The 20,814-nt window shown below is 37.7% G+C and overlaps 1 protein-coding gene across 3 annotated transcripts in view; it reads right to left on the reverse strand.

The window, feature by feature from the left end:
• The window catches only part of kank1a (KN motif and ankyrin repeat domains 1a), a 70,341-nt gene that overhangs the window by 35,847 nt on the left and 13,680 nt on the right, over window positions 1-20,814 (reverse strand). Inside the window, exon 1 of one of the 3 annotated variants that reach the window (XM_065267124.2) lies at window positions 4,412-4,701. The exons of the other annotated variants lie outside the window; for them this stretch is intronic. The gene's annotated coding sequence lies outside the window, so the exon portion shown is untranslated. Of the gene's footprint in view, window positions 1-4,411; window positions 4,702-20,814 lie in introns of those variants that run through there. 3 annotated transcript variants of the gene reach the window in all.

Consider the following 20,814-nt stretch of genomic DNA (forward strand, 5'->3'; position numbering starts at 1 on the left):
CAACTTATGAATAACAAACTTATATATATAAAAAAATGATTCAGAACAGTTACAAACAATAACGTGACAACTTAAATAGCAGCAGGAGTATATAGGCAGACACAAACGGAATTCGCGCCTGCAGATTTCGGCAGAAAACTCCGCGGAATTCCGCGGATTTAATGCCTGTCATTGACAAGCACACATATTCCACGCTTGAGCGTGTTTGTGACCAGAACTGTCATTGACAACAAGCACACATACAAAGCCTATCCCGCGCATTTGTGAGCCGTCATTCACAAGTACATTAACCCTGCGCGTGCTGTTTGCTTGCCCGTTTTTAATGATAGAGAGCACAAACCCTTTTGATACTTGAGATGAAATTAAACTTACCGCTGAGTTTCGCAGATCTCACTTGTCGTCAATGTGACGCGCAACAGTCAGCACATGATAATTTCAAATCCGTTTACAAGACAAATGCTGTTGTTGTTTAATATAAAGTTTACATTGCGTTGTAAACATGATGAAATTATATTCATACATGCTAATTTCATAATGTGAACGTATTAACACAAGCTTTTTATTCTGCTATAATATTTAACACTATAAACAATATGTCATTTTATATACAAACTATAATTCTATCTTGACATGCACATGAGGTTCATTTTGGTCCCATTTGATTCCCTCTCTTGTGCACAGTTGCCGTCGTTGGTCTCACTCTCAGCCTCCTTCCTATTACGAGGTGTTACTGTAAAAAATGCGCTACACATGGCATTTAAAAAACCGGATGGTTTATTTATAGTTCGAAAACGGATATTTCACGTCATGTTCGAATGCATATTCGAATATCGAATAAAAAGTGACAGCCCTAATAACTTTTAACTAGCGGTCAACCAATATGTTTTTTTATGGCCAATGCCAATATTAACTGTTTCCCTGCCATTGATGAGTTATCTCGTCAATCTGCAATACCGCAACTTATAAAACCCAGAAGTATTGCCCTAGGGCAAACAGCTGTATGTCCGTGTATGTTTTAAAGATCGCTCTGCATCTGATCTCTATCAAAAGTCCTTCACAAAAATGAAATTATCTAGCTTTTTGCTCAAAATTTGGTGTTTTTGATGAAACCTGCCCATATTTGAGAGGTGATAAAAACAGAACACATAAAGGTAGGATAAAACTTTTTGATGATTTTTTTTGTTTGAAAGCAGAGGGTCTGTTCTTTTATTTCATATATTGTATTTACATTTTCTGGAAGGCATTAAACTTTTGTGAAAATCATGAAAAATGCTGGCGGCGAAAGAGTTAAAAAAGCAGTATGGCTGATTTACTGATATGAGGTCAATATAACAAATGTACGTACAGTAAATTAGAGACAAAAAATTGGTGAAACTAAAACATTTGTTATGCATAATATTTATAAATATGCCCTTTAAAAAGGTGCAGTGTGTAATTTTTAGAATAATCTCTTGACAGAAATGCAAAATATTATTCAAAATTATATTATCAGGGGTGTATCTCATTCATGTGTAATTACTTCCACCCACTAATCAAAGTATTCTCGTAAGTGTAGAATCTGCTATTTAAAATACATATGGTCGAGTGGCTCGACTGGTTGAATCCATGTTGTGCCTCCATCTTTGAAATACATTCGCCGACGAGGGACATTCCTGAAATTCAAGTTCCGCCTTTCACTCTTTCAAACTACCCTCACGCTGGCCGCTAGCTGAAGCCTCCCGATGTTGCATGTGTAGGCGGTATACGTCATCAAGACAGTCTTATTTCAGAATATTAACAATTATAAAGCTGACAATTATTCTTAGTTAATTGTAAATTGATGTAATATGCTCATGACTTGCGAATGTAATGCTCAGTTAATTTAAATAAACCAGTTTTGATGACGTATGCAGCCTGCACATGCGACCTGCGTAGACTGAAATCCTTCGGATTTTACAACAGCCGCACACCGTGATGATCCCGCGATCTAATGCTTTGATTTGAGGCAGATTTGAAAGCCTGTTAAAGACCTATTCTCGAGGACATTAAAACAAGTTGCCAAGGAAGCGAAAAGAGGAACGCGACAGGAAAAACAACAAGACCAAAGTCAATATTGGAGTAATGTTAGTTTTCCAAGATCATGAGGCTCAAGGGACACCGAAATTGCCTACTTTCTATCTTCTCCACAGGTAATTCAGCATATTTGTTTAAATCTATACAGTCTATGTTGTAAACTCAAAGTTTTATAGTTGCTTGGCTAACTATAGCATGGTTATGCATAACTCTTGTTAGTGTAAACACACATGTGGTTTAATGTGTTCGAACAGCCACACGCCATCTATTTATGCTATCTGAGGTACTGAGATCAATGTTTTTCATCTTTTCTGACCTCTAGCACGAACACACGGTGACAGCCCTATTTTTAGCCGTTCATTGATAAAACTAAAGCGGCGGATCTGCGAGTCTTTCGTTTCATTTTACAAGCGTGTGAAAGTTGAACGATCTTTTTTCACCAATATCAGAGAAAGCTCTTACATATACATGGACAAAACATTGTGTAACATGTTAAAACATAAGCATTGGACTCTGACATAATATTAGTTTGCATCTATTTAAACCCGTCATTACTCCCGCTCATGTTTAAATGACAGGAGAGGGACTCTTCCACAGACCATCCCCTCAGTAATCTGGAAAAAAGCGGTCAAAGGTTTTATTTTAACCTTGGCATAACACAGCCACCGTACGAGTTAAAACGCGCTCTGAATGGGGGGGGGCTAGACAGTAATATTCCGTTGGTTGTCATTTAGAATTTCACCGCTAGATGGGAGTAGATCTTACACAGTGGAGCTTTAACAGACAAAATTTGTTTTACTAAGTTGTCTTCGACGATGACATGTTTGTCCTGTAGCGGTTACCGTAGCTGCTCTATGCGTTTCGAAAGCAAGGAGTGAGCAGTGGACTGAGGCGTTGGTTGCAGTCCGCAACTTCACCACTAGATGCAGCTAAAATTTACACACTGCACCTTTTAAAAAATATTTACAAGGAATAATTAATGTGGATCTGACATCTCACGGTACGTTTTGAATAAGACTTTGTTGCACAACATAATGTCATGTTAAAGAGTGAATAACTTGTTCAGTTTACTATCTGTCAGACTTTAGCTTTACTTCTGAGTGTCTTTTCTTTACAAACAACAAATTTAAAAAACAGAAAAATGTACTGACCAATTGAAAAGATTTATCAGCCGATGTCGACACAAAATCTAAATATCGGCCCATATAACGGCAACTGCAATATACCATTCTATCACTACTTAAGTTACAACTCCTCAAAACTCTGAAAAGACAAGTAGGAAAACCTTTAAAGAATAGTCCACCCCAAAATTTAAATGATTTCATAACATACTCAGCCTCATGCCATTCCATATGTATGACATTATTTTATGTGTATTTTGAACTTATTTAACCCAAAACACATGTTAGCACTAAACTTATGAAATGAACACACCATAGAAGACATTATAAGGAATGTAGATGCTTTTAGAGATTCAACAAATTAAAATTGACCATATATCTTTATAAAAACCTTTATGTTGTACAGTTACAAAAAGTAATATAAATAGAATTAGGTTGAGTACTTCATGAAAAAATATAATTTTTAAACTATTCCTGAGTCACTACTACGTTTTTTTGGCAAAAATTGTGAGAACTGCTGCAAATGGTGACTGAGCAACCATTGTACAGTGCATATGTACAGCAGATACACGGGTGAGCCTCATAAATCCTTGATGGTGAAATAGCAGGAAGAAGAACCAGTGGGAGGTCTATCATGTGCTCCAAAGAACACAGACTTGGAAAGCCAGTAAAAAAAAAAAAAAAAAACACACACACAATGATTGGACCAGTCTTGAGTATTACAAAACACAGGACGTGTTATGGAATTTCCTCTGACTCTTAAAGAAAAACTTTTTCACAAACACAGAGATTTCAACAACAGCATGCCTTACGTTTGAAAACATACGTAACATAGCCAAAGTCCACAGGCAAAACATGAAAATGTTGTGCAACATCTTTGTAAAGGACACTACATGTGAAACGTGTTTTTTTGTAAAGTAAAAATATGTCTTTCATTTAAATAGGAGAGAGAAAACAGGCCAATTTCTAAATTAATGCCCACAGAAACATTAGAGCTCACCAACAAATCACTTCAGCCTCAAAACAATGAGACACACTTTAGACAATTGTTTAAAGTATGATAATCTGTCACTCATAACAAAGACATAAATCAGTACAGAGGAAATTACATCTGGGTGAAAGTCAACTCTAAGCATGTCATAACATTTCTAAGCAGAGAAATACAACTGATTCCAAATAAATACACATATCCCTGGAATTATGCTGCAAAAACCTGATGTAACACGACAAGCACCTACCTTGCTCAGTCATTTTTAAACTTCTTCAACATGTAGTCGTATAGGCAACTGCATGGCCAGACACGATGTTCTCGAAGTAAAAACGCAAATGCACCACGGAGTGTGTATTACAGCTAAGATTAGCCAACTTGCTCAGATGTCAACCGAACGACTGGGGTCCTATAAGAGGAAAGGATGCATCCGTGTTGTACAGATCAGTGACTACCTCAAGGTTTAGCACTGTTAACCCAGGACCTCCGTTGAAAAAGAGATGATGATGTCTAAGGAAACACTTGTATACCAACTAAAAAGACCTCTACTGGCATAATGGCACCAGCAAGGTTGCTTGTTAATAACAAACAGGGTCAGATGGTGCAGGTTGACATGTAACAGCAGGTAGATCATTCTTACAATTGGAACTGAGATACTTAAAGGTGTGTTTCTTAATTCAAGGCTACTCCCTGTTCTCCCAACCCTGTGCTGGGAATGTCGGCACAATAAATATTAGATTTTTATGTAATAGCAAATTACACTTTAAATGACATTTACATTGTATAGTCGTGTACACAAATATAATCGAAAAGTATATTGCAAAGTTTAGTTTATGACTCGCACATGTACACAGACGTTCGACAACACCCAGTGCATCCCCTGGGCTAAATAATACAATCTCCTGTACGTGCATGTGCAACCTACCAGTACAAGGTTCGTGGGATTTCAAAATGTTACACATGTTCCTATAAAGCTTCTGTAGTTGAACAGGTAGAACATTAAAACTGGCATGCATGGATACGATCCCAGGGAAAACAAAGGCTAAGAATAGAAATCTATAGATTGAATGCACTGTACGGTGCTTAAGTAGCCTGACGTTGTCATACTCAATTCTAGTCAGAATTTGAGTCTGATACCGCTCCATTGAGCTATAATTATGAGGCGTGTCTCAACCAAAAAATGCCTCTGCACTCAAATGGATAGACCTACGACCAATCAGAGCAACGGGGTGAGAGACGTATGTTGAAATGACGTATTTGCAGCTTGACCGAACTGCTAGTTATTTCGTTACAATGACACACACTACAAGTCTGAGTCAGCGAACGTACATCAACACCTACTATGTTTACAACATTTCATTTATATCACATTAAGTCATCCAGTAAGACTATCTCTTACCATTTGTACATTAGTTGAACTTCATCCACGACGATACCCATTACGTTTGCTTGAAAAATATCCGACCCTAGCATGTCCCTCCACGATTCCGGGCTTCCGAAAAGAAGCTGGCAACGACCGCTAATTATATCCATCTCATCGTGCACACCGAGTTGCATCGCCGTGATACCCATTTCAGTTGCTTCTTTAACTTGATCCTTCATAAGTGCGACAACTTTTGCCGAATCCTGTAGGAAGGACGGCAAAAACATCAACAAATGCCTTGCTCGCGTTTCTCTGTTCTTTCTTTTAAAATCAATGCTCTGTCGATATCTTTTAGAACAGACTCAATGTCAGAATCCACATATCTGATTTCTACCGCGGTAGCCATTTCGTTGTAAACAGATTCAACACACGCGCTCTTTGGTGACGTGGTTGATACGTTACTGTTGATCATCTGTCCATCATCGTATAAAGCCCGCCCTCACAATTTGATTCGTCGGCCAGTTTTGGGACTCGCATAGTAACTCCTCAATGGTGAAACCCCAGACCAATCTTCCCGTTTCTCAAAATGTTGTGGGCGGGGCTAAGATCGGCTGGCACCCAGGCTAGTGCTTTAGATTAAACAGTGCCAAATGTGTAAACATGTACTCTATAACTAACTATACAGGCTGAAAGTTTTTAAGTGAGCTAACAAGTAGCCAAGTTGTAGTTTAACACCTACTGTAGGTGAAAGACTAGTAAAATCTACTGAAAAAAAATCACTATGGATAAGCTACTCCATACATTTGTACGACTTCAGTTCACTTCAATTCAGTTCAAAGCTATTATGGTAAATGAAGCATTGTTACAATATTTACTTTAAGGTGGAAGAAAACTTGATTGCAATGACAAGAAAAATCATGCTCTCTCTCTCGAACATGTTATTCTGAATTAACATTGGGTGGTATTCTTCATCTCCACAGTGGTGAAAGCACATGGCGAGGCAGTCACCCAACACAACACTATAGCCAGAAGGATCGTATAGAGTGCAGGTCTATACAAAGCAATGCATTCAAACACACACACAAAAGCTATGGCTGCGCAGCTGTAAAATGGGAGTGGTAAGATGTAGTGTGTTAGAAAACACACCTAGTTTACCATAAAATTACTTATTTTATTACTTTACTTAAAACTCTGCCACACATACACAGGAATAGTTCCAATGGCAATAGCAGTGATGCTAATGCCATTGAATCACGGATGTCACATGACCAAAAGTGGCTTCTCTATATGGGATTAATGAAAAAAGACTAAATAAAAACTACTGTATTGCATGGCTTCAGAAGACAAATGAAACAAAACAACAAGTATCATAAACCACTTATGGTGTATTATTGGAGTTTAAGAGGCTGTGGTCAGTCAGTGTAAGCAAGATTTCTTTTTGTTCCACAAAAGAAAGTCAGTCATGTGAATTTGGAACCACAGATTTTCTATTTTTGGATTTATAAACTATTCCCCAAACACTAATCCAACAAGCTTTTCACTTACACTAACCAAACTCTGACCACCTATAGAGTCTCATATGTTCTTCTTAAAAAAAAAGAGAGAGAGAGATAATTGTCAATGTAACATGATCTAGGAGTTCATGGGAAGGAGGGGCACCCGTGAGGTCACACTGCCATTTCAGTTATTGCTGTTGTTGTTTGGGGTGGCGCTGCAGGTGTGCCTATTGATGACACTCAGCAAGGGGCTCCTTGCATTCATAAAGCAACACAACCCGAAGCCCACAAATCAAGGTTAGGCAAGGATTACAGGCTCCAGTGAAATTATTTAAAGATGACCAAACTCTGTAACAGCCCACAAATGACAAACCTGTTTCGCAGCTCTATACGTTCGTTAATGTGCGTTAAATAACACAATGCCACATCGCTCTCCTACAGAAACTCTGTTTCAAGGTGCAAATAAACACCAGTGCTTAAGAATGTGACAATCTTGACCACAAAACTGCCTAATGTAAACCCATAAACATTTTTATTCCTATCGGTAGCCATCATCAGTCAAGAGTTAGAAAGAAAGGGGATTTGGCCCACGGCAACTTGACCGTGAAAGCAGGCAGCTGAATTACATTACAGCACTGAATGAGCCAAGAACTTCAGCAAAGGAAAGGGTGAACACACCTGTGCATTTGTGTTAGCTTCTGGCAAGAGAGTCAAAGGCTTGACCCGGGCTCAAATGCCCCCGACCATTCCTTATAACAACCATGCTGATCCCCCTGGTTCCAAATCCAGCTTCAAAGCTTATAATTATCTTGACAAGCACTGAGGGGCTACTAAAATAGCAGTACATTTTTTGCCAAGCCTTTCGGTTTTCTCAGACACACACAGCACAAGCAACCAAAATAAAACAATGTGCAAGTCAGAATTCAGCTATATTCATAGCAAACAATGGTTAATCTATACACATTAAGTCTACATGGAAAAAGAATTTGGCATCTCCAATTCAACTAACCTGCATGCTTCTGAACTGTGGGAGGAAACCCGAGTACCCGATGCAAACCCACACTAAACACAGGGAAAACATGCAAACTCCACAAAAAGGCAACCCGACTCTGCAAAGGCTCAAATTGGGGACCTTCTTGGCAACAGTGCTAAAGGCATTGCATAGTAGAGTACTACAATGGTATATCAAATAATAGCAATAATGCAATCACAATGCTGTTACCTGGTATATCTGAAGCACATGTATACAGGGAATCCAAAAAACTCGACATCAACTCGCAGTTAAAAAAAAAAGTTTATGAATGCAAGGTCTGTCTTGTCTGATGCTCTCAAAGTGCTATTCTGAATAAGACCAAATGGTCCTCAACCTGATCTGGGTCAGCTAAATATAAGGACGCATTTAAACTCTGAAGAGAAAGTGACTTAATCGTAAGCACAGACATGTTAACAGAATATCATGGGCTGTTGAGCCTATTTTTATCATTATCACCCTCTTGGGCTGTCTGTTAGCCTTAAACGGCTCCCTTTGATATGGCTTTAGTAAGTGGAGGCAAAGTGCTTGCTTATCAGAAACAAGGGCATCACTCGTAACTGCTACAATCTCTTCCTGATCGCATACTTAAAAATACACAAATACACAATTAATACTTTTAAAATGAAAAATAATAAGAAAATAATAAGATGTATACTATTAGCCTTCCATGTAAAATGTGCCTTTTCAATATCTTTTAGGTATTTAATAGGTATTTGACCTCAGCATGTCATGCTGCCAGAGAAACAGGCTATTATTATTTTTTTATTTTTTTTGTGATATGCTGGAATAATAATATCATATACATACCAAACCAAACCAATCCAGGTTTTGTTTTTTTCAAATTTGCAACTTTGAATAGTAATATGGTAACTATGGTAATACTTTCCTTAAATTTACAGATAATATTACATCACTAAAATTATGACTAATTTTTTTAAGAGCTACCCTAAAAAAAATGCTGGGTTATTTTAACCAAACACTGGGTCAAAAAAGGACTGACCCAACCGCTGGGTGAAAAAACTTAGAAAATGTTTATATTGACCCAGCAATGAGTTAAAACAACCCAGCAGAGGTTACATTACAACCCAACAAACTGGGATTGTCCCTTGTGATCCACACGCTGGATAGAAAATAACCCAGCATTTTTTATGTACAATTCCTGATATTAAAGTGTTGCGTAGACAAAGTTGCATGAAACAAAACAGCAGCATGTGACATAAGTGTGCACAGTCTTCAAATAACTGACCTACGTAAAAAGTTAAATGGCAAGCTTAATAGGTTTTATGTTGTTTTTGCATGTTTAACAGTTGTTGGTGAGGTGGCCATTCCTGATCTGAGCATAGATTTGGGTGACTCTCTTATTCCAGTACTTCTCTATTTTTGGAATGCATTTCATCTGTTAAAGATCATCTGTAACACCTCATGTTTAAAAGGCATGCTTGCACAAACCCATACACCCCTTGCTTCAAAAGAAATGTTCTTCAAACATTCATCAGAACTTCAAATCAACAAAATGTAAATTATACCTTAGGAAAAACTGTTACTTACAGCACTTTAAAAAAACTGAAACTATATGCCTATGAATAAAGTAACTGTTGTCTTGACATTCTAAAAGTCTTTACTAAAACTGAAGTGTGATATGTTGATTATTGGACTGACTGGCATAAAATGGCAATGAAGCGGTCTATAACACCAAAGACTTACATTTTATTCATTTACATTTATTCATTTAGCTGACGCTTTTATACAAATCAACTTACAATTGCTATATATTATGTCAGAGGTTGCATGCCTCTGGAGCAACTAGGGGTTAAGCTCAGGGACACAGTGGTGCATCACAGTGGATTCGAACCTGGGTCTCTCACATCAAACGTGCACCGATTAGGCTCCCACCTTTGTCTGCCATATACAGAAACCATATCAAAACAAACAACAATTACTTCTTGTATCCATTATAATGGAGTTACACAGAGCAAGTCAATACCAAAAGACTTGTTTGATTCCAAGTCAAGTTTATTTTCTGACAACACTGCCATCTAGAGGCTAACATTCTTCAAACTTTCACCATTGCAAACAACAGGCACGTTTTGGTATATAACCATAAAACTATTAAAAAAAATATTGAAGTGATAACTTAAGGCTTTTTAACTAAAACAAAACTATTAAGCAAGCTATCATATTACTTTATCACCAAGATGCCCCAAATCATAACAAGATAACTGAAATTATGAAGTGAGAAATATTTATACACCAAAAAAGAAATACTTTGTCTCAAAGCTTCCGACAGTGAAAAATAAAAAGCATGTATGGAAAAAAACTGCAGTTTCTCTGGAAATGAATTAGAGGAAAAATTATGTTCACTCCATGTGTTTCAAACCAAACTGATTCATTAAACAATGGTCTATCCCCTCCGAACCACAGGGCATGTAAAGAGAAAAGTTAGAAAGAATGGGTCGTCCCTATAAACCACATACTTCCTTTCTCTTGTCTTTTCTATAGTGTCATTCTATCACCGTTTCTAACTAACTAAAAGACAGTTCTTTTCTTCTCTTGTTCCCATCCTATCTTGTCACCTCAATCCAACCGTGCACTTGACCAAGGACAGGCTGGAGCCAGTTATTTGTTTAGCTCTCTAGCGGAGTCAGCCAGACTCTGAGGCCCAGTGCCTGTTCTTCTCATGATAAAGAGACTTGAGATGGCCAGAAGCCACAGGAGCCTCCCAAAGTCCCTGCTTTGGAATGCTGCACTAAGACACTTCACTATATTCATCAAAATATTTATCAAATAATATATGCATAAGATTGTAAAGACAATCTAACATTTTTTTACTTTTCTAACAGGATTATGCTTTTTATTTTTGAAGGTCACAGAGCTTGGTAATCAACGTAATTACATGGCACACAGATCCAGTTAACCTTGTGAAAAGGATATGAGAAAGATGAACACTTAAGGCTATTTAAAATAGCTTAGATTAGGATACATTGACACAGTTGACTGACTTAAGGTTTAGGGTTACCTCAGCCAGAGATTTTGTGAGCACTCTATAAGGCGATAGTTTACTCTTTATATAGATTACTTGTATACTTATTTTATTTAGAAAGTAAGATATACTGCTGTATATTTAACCCTTAAATGCATGAAAGTTTCACCATTCATTATTACATATCTGGGTCTTTAGCAAACACAACAAAATGACATTCTAGGTCAAGAGCCAGTACACTAATTTAAGGGATAAAATATTTTTTCTGCATGCAACATTTTTTCTGCATGATAAACAATTTAAGGTGCACCCATTTCATTGCTAAAACAATGTTATTTTGTGTATTTGGTATAATTTTAAACAAATGTTTAAATTTTTGTAGCTCCACATATACTGCTTTCCTCAAACGCATTGGTTTTGTACAAAACTCATCGATCTGAAAAGCGCTGTGTTCCTAGTCGGCCAGCTAATCTGTACATTGTGATTGGCCTGAATACTGCTGACATCAGCAACAATGGGGCACTCCTTTAGTGTTGTCACAAAATCAAAATTTTTGTTTCGTTCAAGCATTCCGATACTTTTTCGATAATTTTCCTGAAAAGGGAGAAAAACTCTCAGATCCATTGCTGTGCTTTATTTTAAAACCGGGACAACATTCTAATCATAACACATACTGTAATAAATAACAATGAACATATGAACAGCAGATATATTAAACAATTGAACAAAATATGAAAAACATCTCTATATGCAGTGGTTATATAGTGATAACTGCTAACATTCACTTAACCATAACATTACCATAATTAATAATGAGCATAAATAATAACCTAATGTTATTTAATCTGTGATATATGGATTAATATAGGCTAATACTTCAATGTCTGATTTATCTGTGGTTTAGTCCATAATTTCTTACAAGGTGTTTCACACATGAAATGCACCTCCTTTGTGTAGGTCTGTGCTCTTTAAATGCTTTAATAAAATAACCTAATATAAATAAATCACTGACAAACATGCACATGCTCTGATTATAATCATATACCTTTAGATCATTTTAGCTGATATTTTGTATGATTTATTTTTGTGTGCAAATTATTAACGTTATCTATGAAAGTTTTTTCGAATTTATGAGGGGGTGCTGTCATGCTTAGCAACGAAAGACGCTCTGGACAGCGCCCATGCGCTTTGAAGATGAGGAAAGCTGCGCGGTCACATTTTCCGTGTGGTTTTAGATGCGACACGTGAAGTAAATGAGAAGCCACTGTGCATATGTGCTTGGTCACCGAGGCTTGGCTTGAGCAACCATGGCATCTGTGCCTATTTGCGTTTTATTGTAGCACTTCAATCCGTGAAACAACAAGTGAGGAACCTTTTTGGGGTTATAATGTTTCCAGCAAAGCTGAAAATGTGTTCTGATGGTTAACTGGTAGAGCAGATTGATACTTTTTTCGCAACTTTAAGTGACCAAGAGAGAACGGCCGTTTCTCAATTTGAAGGCTGCAGCGTCTAGAGGTCGCAAATGCCATCAGGCCTAGTTTATTTCAGTTAACTGAATTACATTTGCAAGTCATAAGCATTGTTATGACAACCGTCAAGCCCCACGGCGGCCACAGTATCACTTGCGTGAGAAGAAAAAACACAGACGTCCACGGGAGGCACTGAAAGTGTGCGTTGTTGCACACCAACTTAACATGCATCTCTTACAAATCTTGATTTGAAGTATTGATACTAATAAATGTAGGAACCGTAAAGTTTTTAATTTCAAAGAATCGCGATGCTTATCAAGTATCGGTGCACCGTGCACACTACGCTCCTTACCATGTTTGAAAGATTCGGTCACAATGCAATGCTGGATGGAGTTAATTTACAGGCTGTTAGTCCAAGCAGGAGAAATTATGATAATGTCGGTTTTGTCCACATCAACAGGAAGTAACCAAAGGAAATGTAAATTGGGAATCGGATCATAGTTGCTCTTTAAGTAAAAATAGTTGCTGCAATATGGATTTAAAATAAACAAACGCTAATTTGAAATGAAGGTTAATAGCCAAACATTTTGCAGAAACCTAAATGGCTCTCCTTGTTGACAGACACCAGAGGAATGTTTTAGACAGCAATTACAAAGAAGCAGGAGAATTTCCGAAACTAAAAGCACCTTGCCAGCCATAATCAGAGCAGCATTTAAAGGCTAAAGGGTTTTGTTTGGCTTAACCACTTGAGCTGGCTAGGCTATAATGTGCTAATTAGAAAGGGCCCATTCCAGGGGGTTGGGAAGGGAGGGGGTGGATTAGGCTGGGAAAGGCATGGAATGGGCAAACTTTTCACTTTGGCATTCAACGGATATTAACCCCCCAAAAAGAGCAATTAGCAGCAGAAGAGACTGGTACAAGACGACACACTCATACATGAACATGGGAACTAAGCTGTAGTTATATATTATGTCTCACATACTTTATCAAAGAATGTGCATGTATTATTGACATTTTTCGCTGTGATCTCTGATCTCCAAGGAATTAAACACTTAAGACCCGTTGACATTATCATAATTGTCCCACCATGTTTCATTGACAATGCGTTAAAAATCAATTTTCCTTCCTCTCTTCAACGCCGTGGGTCCCCGTGATCCTGAAAGCCACCTCCACAGCTGTCACAAAGTGCAACAAAGACCAAGACTATACAATATCGGAAATCATTCATCTCTTATGCTTTTAATCGAGTGAGCAACCGAATCGGCAACAATAGATTTCAGGGAGGTTCTCTGAATATAGTTCGCCATAAGATACCAAAAACAGAAAGAAAAGTGCAGGAAAGCAACAGTTGGTTCTTAGCAAATAAAAAAAATTCCCAAAATTTGTTTTCAGGTTGAAAAATAAAGTACAATTAACTAAAGATCTACCTAAAGCAACATTTGCATCACCAGAATTCTTAATTTTCTGATACACTGTTTATGCATGGCCATCTGTGAACCAGTGACTGAGCCACACTATCCGAGTCAGAACAGCATTTCCGCAACTAGCCTTTTGTCTCCGGTTGTAGAGATGGTCCACTGGGACTTGTGAGGTGATGATATGGCCAACGATGATTAAATGACTTCGACTTCCTCTGATATTCATACTGATAATAAAATACTAAAATGGCATCTTATTAGCAAATGAATGATGCTTTTTAAGGCCATCTGACCAGAAGGAGGAATATAGTCGTATAGCTAAATGTAATTTAATAACAAACTCTGACAATTTTGTCTTAAAAAAGCCCAAAAAAACTAAATGGAAACATAACTTTATGATATAACTAATAGATGCATGTATGATGTCTGGACTAATATACAAAATAGACATTGTTAAACTTGTTTAAATTGGCCCCATGTAGCATCAGTTGTATCTCTATAACCCTACTCTCTGTTGTTGTTTTAAACATCTACATCCTTCTTTGAGATTTTGAGTTTACTGGCAGTAAGTGCGGGAGACATCCAGATAATTGTGTTGTCACCGTGAAGTGATAGAATAGAAAAAGAAATCGTGAAGATACCATCGGTGTCAGGCACGCTAAAAGAAGCCAGTTTGAGAAAAAAACCCAAATTTACATACATACACAAACTCCTCTTTCCACCCATCCCATTCTCCCCAAGCATTCTGTTGACCTGTCAAAGCACTAAAGCGTGCTCTGTTAAACCTCTCATGATGACTAGAACAAATGCACTAGTCACAATCTGGCAGTAGAAATTTAATTGCTTCCTGTACAACAACTGAGGCATGAAAACAGGGGAACAATTGTAATGGGGACACAAATATTTTGACAGCCTTGACTTGCTTCCCATAAAATCTTTTATTTTTAACTATTTACATCACCACCCATATTTATACTTTTTAAAGAAGATCTCAAAAGACAGACATGAAAATAAGTTTAATTTGCAAAACAGGGAACAACTGGCAGAAGACAGCAAATTAATCATTTACTAGATTAAGACCGTGTGTGTGTGTGTGTGTGTGTGTGTGTGTGTGTGTGTGTGTGTGTGTGTGTGTGTGTGTGTGTGTGTGTGTGTGTGTGTGTGTGTGTGTGTGTGTGTGTGTGTGTGTGTGTGTGCGTTAGGGCTGTTGAAACGAATTTCAGTAATCGAATATAATTCGAATATTAAAAAAATGAATACTAATCGAATGTTTAAACTACTATTCGAATGGGATTTAAAAAAAAATTTGATTTAAAAATATATATTTTTTGTGTGTTTACTATGTAACGCATTTATGCTGTTAAATACCGCTAGCTACCTCGACCCGCGTTTCCATCGGCTTATTCATTTGAAACGAGACCAGCAGCAGGAGGTACGTGAGAAAGGAAAAGCGGAGCTGACAGCGATTGCGGAGGAAGGTTATGAGGAAGACGAGAACGGAGCAGCCAAGGTGAAGAGGACACAGTGTCAGGAGAAAACGGCTCTAAGCGCTATGGGCGACCATTTTGGGAATGTCTTTAATGCTAATTTGTTTGGATAAGTTTGTCTTTTCGACCAGTGACAAAATACTTCAAGATAGTTCAAGATCGCACTTCCTCTAAGGTGTGTTTTAATGAAAAAAGAATAGTGAAATTGGAGACCAGGGGATGTGTGTGCTGTGTGTAAGTATTGTATAACTAATGATGCGTTCTACGCAGCCCTCATACGAGAACAAAGAGAAATGTTGCGTTGACAATGAAATTGTTCATTGAAGTTGACAACTTTGTTAATTTTGTGTCTAAGCTTAATCATTAATTAGCAAGAAAGCTATCACCTGTTATTAAATAATTACATGTTTATTAGTAATACTGCAATGTCTTCTAGTGGACATAATTTAAAACAAGTCAACTATACGAGCTCATAGTGGCAATGGCAATGCATAAGCCCGTTTTTACAATGATAGATAGATACATAGTAAATATTAATAAGTCAAATTTGAGCATTAAAGCATTAAAGAGCGATTATAAATCGAATATTTAAAAAAATAATGAATGAAAATCGAATGGGAAAATAGAGGACAATAACAGCCCTAGTGTGCGTGCGTGCGAATAATGGGTTCTTTGGAAGAGAGAGACATTATAGACCCTTTTAGCAGTAAAAACATAAACAGCTTATGTGGAACAAACATTACTTCTGGTAAACTTTCACATAACAAGCAATATAAACAAGTAGATTATCTTACAATAATTCAAATCATAGCTAAAGCATATCAAAAACTACACTGAGCTACATTACTGTGTATTATTTAAGTAGATTGGCTTGATCGCCATCTCGCCTCATCTTTAGGAAACCAAAATTATTTTTATTTTTTATGAGGTATTTGTTCCAGAGTTTAGTTTAGCCACCAGCCAGACCATTTAACAAACAGACACTTGAAGTTAAAGGAGACATATCATGCTAAATCCACTTTCTTAGCACTTAAATGCATTTTGTTGTATATTTGTATTGTTTAGAAGTACATAAAAGTTGAAATTAGTCTCTTCAGGTGCTTTGTTGATATCTTAATATTCTGTTTTGGTCATATTTTCCAACCTGTTCTGATTTTTCTATTATCTATTACGTTTTTTGAACAATTACGTCACAGTATTTGCAGCGGAACTGCCGAATAAGGACATCGACTCCAAGCCCAACACTACGAGCAATCCGCCATTTTCAATTTCTCGCTGCGATATTGTAGTCCAAGCTCAAGGATGCAGAAGTTACGAGAGCGTAAATCAAAATGTTCGGTTGTTGAACCTGTGCCTGGTTGAGTTTTATTTTTCACAGAAATGTCATTTTTTAGTGCGCTATTTCACCATTTTTTATAACTATTTCACCAACCTCCACCAGTATAAAGAAGGATTTGCCGATAGACTTCGTCTGATTGAGGGGTCAATTACTTCTTTCTTTGGAGACGACAAGCAGAGCACTTCGGTAAGCTGTACATAACTTTTAAAACAGTAAAGTACACGGTGGTCATGGTTTAGCAGTGCTGTTTCTCAATCCGAAGGCTGCAGCCTGCGGATGTCGCATGTGGTCTTCAACCCGGGATTAAGTTATAGCATATTACAACAACTTACAATTAACTAAGAATAATAGTCAACTTTATAATTGTTAATATTCTGAAATAAGTCAGCCGACATTAACACACCATTGCGATACCTCCATATGAAGACGTTGTTCTGCAGGTTCGTCGTCTTCATTTTCATCTCGCTCCATTTCCGACTCTGGCGCGAACATGTACGGCTGGATGGACAAGTCTTCTGTTGTTGACATTTTGTGAATAACGAGTGAATAAAAAGTTTCTGTGCCGCTAGATAATTGTATCTCTGCTATAAAACTACAAAAATGGCTGAACGGGGTGGAGTTTAACAGAGTGTCACCTCTGAAACCTGGAGAGGGGGCAGGGTATGATGTGCATTTAAAAAGACAGTACCAAAACGAGTTGCTCTCAGATGCACATCAGAAAAGGGGTAGAAAGGGGGCCTGTGGGGATATAATAATGAGGAATTCAGACCCAAGCATTGCAGCTGGTGTATAGCTGGTGTAGTTTCTAACAGTGAAATGTCATGCACAACACTATACAATTTAACTGTCCCCTTTAGCTAAACCTGATACTGCACATGGACAGGATGATTCCTGTTTAATGTAGTTGATGTTCAGACATGTTTATAGCGCAAGGCTTTGCTGACAATGTCTTTAAAACAGTTTTAGTTTGGAAATAACAACTTATCAAACTTGCACACTATTTCAAAATAACAATTTTAAAGAACCCTAGTAAATGTATTCCCAACACAGACCCATTTACCAAACAAGTAACAATCAGCCCAATTTTTAAATGACATTTTACCAGTACATTCCCACACCTCACATTTACAGTCCTGTCTGTTCCACATATAATGTTTTCCTACATCTAGGAGGCAGGCAACACCATTTTCATCTCTCATAACTTTTCACACAAAAAATGTATGACAATTAATCATGAAAATAGCCAAACCCCTAATGCATATCGCCATAATCACAGTTATGTATAAAACTATTAATCATTAACAAATTTTCATAATCTTTACAGCAAAGACGCTCACATACTGCTATATTTTTTCAGCTCGAATAACTGCTATAAGCCAACACTGTCACTTCGAGGAAAGGACATTGTTACTATAAAGTAAATCCTCAAAACGAACAAATAATGATTCATGGAAACAGCAATAATAATGACCTCAGCTAAAATCTTTGGGATGATGAGCCCCTATAGTGACATTCTGTGTTTCTGTTAATAGCGTGAGGCAGGGGTCACATGGTTATAAGGTTATGATATGAAATATTTTTCTGGAAACACTTCAGAAGATGTTAAAGTCGTCCTCTGATTGGTTTAATTATACTGAATTTCTTAAACGGTCTGGGGGCGGAAACAACACAAAGCCACCTGATCGAAGAAGAAAGCTTCTTTCACTTTACATCGGTACAATATGCCTCATCACGATTGAATAAACACTGCATGTTTAAAAGTATGCAAGGCCTTAAATGTGTTTGCTATTATGTTACAACATTTTGAGACGTTTGTGAATGATGGTTGCACACGGATCTGTTATTGTGACTAAGCTTAACGTGATTGGTTGCTTCACGTGTCATTCATATGGCCTCTTGGGCGGTCCTTGGCCATTCAAAGCAGCCATGGTTCCCAGACCTTCTCTATAGGGAGATTTATAGCACACACTCCTGCAAAAGATCCGCTGTGTGCTGCTATAACAATTACTCAAAACCTTAGCAATACTAACTAATAATTATTGTGCAATTAATGTGCGCTAGTTAGCACTTTTGACCAGGGGAAACGAGGCTCAGTAGGGGAAACGTATGCCAAATGTTGTTGTGAAAGTAAATTACATCAATCAGTCATAATTGTAAGTGTTCATTCCTTCAAGGCTTTATGCGTTTACTGCTCGGTAAATCTCTGTTCCGATGTTTACTACCGGTGATCACAGCTTGACTGAGTGACGTTGTTCAGGTCGTTTCCCGGTGGGAGGGATCAGGTAGCACAGAGGGGCGGGATGAGTTTTTTAAAACTGACTAACCGTCTCAGGCTTTCTCGACCGATTTTCAACGTAGACTACAGCTTTAACCTTGAGGGGACGCCAAATAAATGCAAAACCACACGTTTAAAATCCCCCACCCTAATATAGCTTTCTAAGAGATGTTTTTGGGAAGTTTAAGGCATTACAGACCCAACCAAAATTTTGTTGTCTACATGTCTCACAGAACAAGGATAAATACCCTGTTCAATCATTCTATGTCACCTTTATATTTTAAAAAATGAATTGCATTAAATTACTTTAAGAAAGTGAAACGACCTCTTACTGAGTAAAGTTAAAAATATATTATTAGACCAAAAAAAGATTTGTGTCTGTTCTTCGGTTTTGTCTTTGTAAAAACAAAACAAAAACATGACAATTGAACAGCCTAAGGCCTAGTCCACACGAACACGGGTATTTTTATGACCGTGAGTTTTTTCACGCGGTTCGGCCGTTCGTCCACACGAAACCGCAGTATCAGGGCACTGAAACCGAGCATATTTGAAAACCCCGGCCAGGGTGAGCTTTTTAAGAAACCCCGGTTACAGTGGTGTCGTGTAGAGAGTAAAACCGGGAGTTTTGCCTTGCGACGTCAGAGTGTGCGCCGTTATCAACTGTGTTTGACGTCAAGATTGTGCACCGCTGACTGCTTTGTTGATGATTCTGTGCAATGGCGGACGTATCTTGCTAATAATAACTGTGCTAACAGGGCTTCTAACATGTATACAGATAGATGCTCAGTTATCTCACTATATTGCGGAAGACGATTTGGGTTATATCCCCGCCTGCTGGTGTGGCATGCTCTTGACAGCGCTTGATAGCGTGCTTTTGCTTTATCGTGTGGATGGATATTTAATTTAAACCGAGCATGTGTGGACTGGATTTTTTTTTAGGGAAAACTCTGGTTATAAATATGCCCGTGTCCGTGTGGACTAGGCCTAAGTTATATATTTGCTTAGATTGATGCATGTAGCATCAAAACAGAACAATGTCTTGTCTTCCTCAGTCACACACAAATTCCCCAAATTCTTAAATTCTAAGGGGGATTATAATGGCTTATGCACTAGGTGCAAATCAGTTCAAAACAGCACTGGGATTTGTGAATGTTACAAAGAATTAAAGAACAAACAAACCTGAAATCAACTTTAAAAAGACAATTAATTAGCCACTATTAAACAACTTCTTAGATAATGAAATGTATAACAGACATTTCGGAAAAAGCCTGTAGTCAAGCAATGCTTAATTTAGTAAATCACATAATAACCCTGGGGAGAACAATGTTTAGTCCAACCACTGTCTCTCCAAGGAACCTAACACACTGCATCTCATACACATTACACAACAGGCAATATCAAGCAGGATCTGGATCACTTCAGTAGCTAGAGAAGATTATATTTGTGATGTCATTGAAAAGGAGAAGGAAACATCCATGTATCATATGTCTTGGTACATAATTGAATAGTTAAAGTTACGCAGGTGAGAGTGTCTACAAAGTCTTGCATAACACACAGCGTAGGCGTAGGTTATTTGTTTGGCTGGTGAAATCCCAGCATTTTTTCTGACATCCACTGTTGCCTAGGAGGAAGACAAAAACTCTGCAGGTTCTGTATTATAGAGACCATGTATTATGTGGATAGCACCTCAGACTGATAATTGACTCACTGACTGTCCCTTTAGGCATTAATTAAATGCACTTATGTACAGTATGCTCTACGTGCCCTGTCATAAATCTTTATGCGAACAACCT

The sequence above is a fragment of the Paramisgurnus dabryanus genome, chromosome 5, assembly GCF_030506205.2.
Source record: "Paramisgurnus dabryanus chromosome 5, PD_genome_1.1, whole genome shotgun sequence".
NCBI lineage: Eukaryota > Metazoa > Chordata > Actinopteri > Cypriniformes > Cobitidae > Paramisgurnus > Paramisgurnus dabryanus.